We start from the raw sequence: 4,631 nt of genomic DNA, 5'->3' as shown, positions 1-4,631 counted from the left end.
GCGACAGAGCGAGACTCTGTCTCAAAAAAAAAAAAAAAAAAGAAAGTCCTAGCTGGCATCTCCTTCCAATATAAGGCTGCTTCGTCTACATTAAAAATCTGTTGCCGGGTGCAGTGGCTCACGCCTGTAATCCCAGCACTTCGGGAGACCAAAGTGTGTGGATTATGAGGTCAGCAGTCCGAGACCTGCCTGACCAACATGGTGAAACCCCGTCTCTACTAAAAATACAAAAATTACCTGGGCGTGGTGGCGGGCGCCTGTAATCCCAGCTACTCAGGAGGCTGAGGCAGGAGAATTGCTTGAACCCAGGAGGTGGAGGTTGCAGTGAGCTGGGATCGTGCCACTGCACCCCAGTCTGGGCAACAGAGCGAGACTCCATCTCAAAAAAACAAACAAACAAAAAATCTGTTGCCGGGGGTAGCGGCTCATGCCTGTAATCCCAGCACTTTGGGAGGCCGAGACAGGCGGATCACCTGAGGTCAGGAGATCAAGACCAACCTGACCAACATGGTAAAATCCCGTGTCAACTAAAAATACAAAAAAAGAAAAAAATTAGCCGGGTGTGGTGGCGCAAGCCTGTAATCCCAGCTACTTGGGAGGCTGAGGCAGGAGAATTGCTTGAACCTGGGAGGCAGAGGTTGCAGTGAGCTGAGATCGCGCCATTGCACTCCAGCCTGGGCAACAAGAACAAAAACTCCATCTCAAAAAAAAAAAAAGAAAATCTGTTGTTTAATGAAGACACCTAAACTGCAAGAATTACCAAAACATCACACAGAGATACAAAGCGAGTATAGACTTGCTGGACACAGGGTTGCCATAAACCTTCAATTTGTAAAAAACACAATAAAGTGAAGTGCAATAAAACGAGGTAGGCCCCTATGCACATGTACACACACACACCCCCTCACAGTGTGGAATGACAATTAGGTTGGAAAAAGCATAGGCAAAATAAAAAAAAATTTAAATGTACATACACCAAGAGCCTTCATATACACAAACAATAATACTTTACCAGAGTAAAAAAATTTAAAAACCTAGTGATGAACCTAAGAAGCGTGCAAGAGGCCCATGAAAACAATGGAAAAGCTAATAAGGGAGAAAAGAATGAATAGAAGACATATCATTTTCATGAACGGGAAGATTCAACATAAAGATGCTTTTTCTTCCCAGTTAATCAACAGATTCAAAGCTACCTACACCAAGAGCTTGGGAGTGGGACTTAATACACTTGATGCTAAAGTTTACAGGGAAAAATAATAAAGCATAGCCAGGATAATGCTGAAAAAGAAAAGCAATTACAAGTGACTAACCTTACTGACAGTATAACATAATATAAAGTTACAGTAATTAATTATTATGGAACCTACACATAGATCATTGGAGGAGATAAGAAAGAAAAAAATAGATCCAAGTAAACATAAGAATTTAGCACATGATAAAGACAGCAGAATCAATTACTGGAAGTAAGGTGAATTATTCAATAAAATTATGTTGAGACCAGATAGCCATTTGGAAAAGAAAATTATGTTGGCCCAATCAATCATCATTTGGCCACATTGTGGCCTGTTATAACTCCAGTTCCACAGGGCTCCAAAGGCAACCAAACAGTTCACCCGCAACTCTTCACGAGAGCCCAGAAAATATCAGCTCTTAGGATGAGCCTTCACCTTATGCCAAGACAAACACATTTAAAAACAAGACATACTTTGGGAGGTCGAGGCAGGCAGATCACGAGGTCAGGAGTTTGAGACCAGCCTGGCTGATATGGTGAAACCCCATCTCTATTAAAAATACAAAAATTAGCCGGGCGTGGTGGCACGCACCTGTAATCCCAGCTACTCAGGAGGCTGGGACAGGAGAATTGCTTGAACCCAGGAAGCAGAGGTTGCAGTGAGCCAAGATCATGCCATTGCACTCCAGCCTGGGCGACACAGTGAGACTCTGTCTCAAAAAAAAAAAAAAAAAAAGACATGAACAATCTGGAGGAAAAAAAGGGAGTTTTTTATTGTTGTTAATAATTTTGGAGAGCAGAACGCCTTTCTATTTAAAACAAAACTCAGAAACCACAAGAGATTAGACTGAAAACTCCATAAAAATCAAAATTCTGGCAAGAACTACACGGAAGCAAACAGGGTAACTATAGCTTTGTCAAACAAGACCTATTTTTACATTAAATATATAAAGAACTCCTTCAAATCTATAAGGAAAAAAAATCAAACAACCCAAGAGAACATTAGGCAAAGGTTATAAATAAGTCATTCACTGAAAAGGAAATCTAAATGGCTCCAAAAACAGGAAAATATGCTTTCTATCTCAATTAAAAGGCAAATAAACATTAAAATTACTACCAGATATAATTTTTCACCTACCAGATTAACAAAGATTGAAAAATCTAACCTATTAAAAATAAACATGCTCCTTATCCCTTAGACCCAACCATGCTATTTCGGGGATTTAATATTACAAGAATTCTGCAAAATGACAATACATGGAAAGGACGTTTGCGCTTTTCGTATTAGCAAAAGATTGAAAACAATTTTACGTCCATCAACCAAGACGACAAGATAAACAAATGACAATATGTTCATCTCATGGAATTCACTGTGGCCGGTAAAAAGGACAAGGATGCTCGACAGGTTCTGATTCTACATCAAAGATGAAGACATGAAGTGAAAGTGAAAACAGAACAGGGTGTATGGTGTGCCTTTGCTCGTGCTTAGAAAAAAACCACTGGGCTGGGCGCGGTGGCTCACGCATGTAATCCCAGCACTTTGGGAGGCCAAGGTGGGTGGATCACGAGGTCAGGAGATCAAGACCAGCCTGGCCAACATGGTGAAACTCCATCTCTACTAAAAATAAAAAAAAAAATGAGCTGGGCATGGTGGTACATGCCTGTAATCCCAGCCACTCAGGAGGCTGAGGCAGGAGAATTGCTTGAACCAGGCGGTCGGAGGTTGCGGTGAGCCGAGATCGTGCCACTGCACTCCAGCCTGGTGAGAGTGCAAGACTCATCTCAAAAAAAAAAAAAGAAAAAAGAAATGCATACGCCTGTATTTACACAGAAGGTCCCGGAAAGACACAGAAAAATGGTAACAGTAGTTACCCCTATGATGGAAACTGGGGGCTGGGGGCCATCAGTAGGAAATAACTTTCTTTTCATAATCTAAACTGCTTTGTATCTTTAAAACTTTCTGCCATATCAACAAGTTTAAAAATAATTTTAAAACAAAATATAGAATAAAAACTGAACAGTCCGGGTGTGGTGGCTCACACCTATAATCCCAGCACTTTGGGAGGCCGAGGCGAGTAGATCACTTGAGGCCCCGAGTTCGAGATCAGCCTGGCCAACATGGCAAAACCCCATATCTACTAAAAAAAAAAAAAAAAAGCAGGGTGTGGTGGCACACGCCTGTAGCCCCAGCTACTTGGGAGGCTGCAGCAGGAGAATCCCTTGAGCCCGGGAGGTGGAAGTTGCAGTGAGCCAAGATCACGCCACTGAACTCCAGCCTGGGCGACATTGTGAGACTCCGTCTCAAAAAATAAATAAAATAAAAACAAAAAGTGAACATTCATGATGATGAAAAATCAAAAGTAACTACATGCCGTCCACAGGGGAAGGCAGCAACCTGCAGCCAAGGGTGAGGTTGATCCCTACTTGCAAAGGCAGACGGAGCTCCAACGCCGACTATGGGAAAAGGGCGCCACTGAACAATTCGTGCGATGAAAAACCTCATGCAATGTTCTCTTTTCCTGTGGATAGATCTGCATCTATGTACAGGGCAGAAAACTCCCAACACGTCCACGGGTGATTCCTGTGCTGGCTGGAACCGGAGGTGGCAAAGACAACTTCAGATGTTCACGTAGTCTTTTTTTTTTTTTTTTTTTTGATATGGAGTCTTGCTCTGTCGCCCAGGCTGGAGTGCAGTGGCGCGATCTCAGTTCACTGAAACCTCTGCCTCCCGGGTTCAAGCAATTCTCCTGCCTCAGCCTCCCGAGTAGCTTGGATTATGGGCACGCACCACCACGCTTGGCTAATTTCTGGGGTTTCTTATTTTTATTTTTTTAGTAGAGACGGGGTTTCAACCATGTTGGTCAGGCTGGTCTCGAACTTCTGACCTCAGGTGATCCGCCTGCCTCGGCCTCCCAAAGTGCTGGGATTACCGCCACCGGCCTTGTTCGCGTAATTTTGTATTTTCTCAAGATGAATACATCCCAAACTCATTTTATTTTATTTTACTTTATTTTTTAAAGGCTTGAAAAGAAATGTCAGCAGTAGTTGCTTTGGTGTGGTGAACAACGCATGATTTTATTTTTTTTTACTTTTTTTTTTTTTTTTCCTTTTTCTACTTTTCAAATACTCTACCACGAGCAGGTCTCGAATGCCCAGCAAAAGCTAAGCTCCGCGAGGCGGCCCTGGAATGAGGCGGCCCCCGCGAGCGCCAGGCCCCCGCCCAGCGCTCACTTACTTGTCTGGGACGCCGGGTGCTCCTGGCTTCTCTGGAAGGGGTACCTGAACAGCAGCTTATTGCCCCTGCTCCCCGAGCTCACCAGAATCACGCTGATGGGGCTGGTGTTGTCCCGCATCCCGCCGTGGGGCCGCGGCCGGGGGCGGAGGGGGCCTGAGGAGGACG

The 4,631-nt window shown here is 43.9% G+C and overlaps 1 protein-coding gene across 3 annotated transcripts in view; it reads right to left on the bottom strand.

The window, feature by feature from the left end:
* The window catches only part of NPRL3 (NPR3 like, GATOR1 complex subunit), a 63,799-nt gene extending 59,168 nt beyond the window's left edge, over nt 1–4,631 (bottom strand). For 2 of the 3 annotated variants that reach the window (XM_058433961.1, XM_032145279.2), the window contains exon 1: nt 4,467–4,631. The gene's annotated coding sequence lies outside the window, so the exon portion shown is untranslated. The remainder of the gene's footprint in view (nt 1–4,466) is intronic. The other variant, XM_058433962.1, reaches the window with a different exon arrangement.

The sequence above is a fragment of the Hylobates moloch genome, unplaced genomic scaffold (assembly GCF_009828535.3).
Source record: "Hylobates moloch isolate HMO894 unplaced genomic scaffold, HMol_V3 SCAFFOLD_23, whole genome shotgun sequence".
NCBI lineage: Eukaryota > Metazoa > Chordata > Mammalia > Primates > Hylobatidae > Hylobates > Hylobates moloch.
This window is presented reverse-complemented; position numbering and strand designations above follow the sequence as displayed.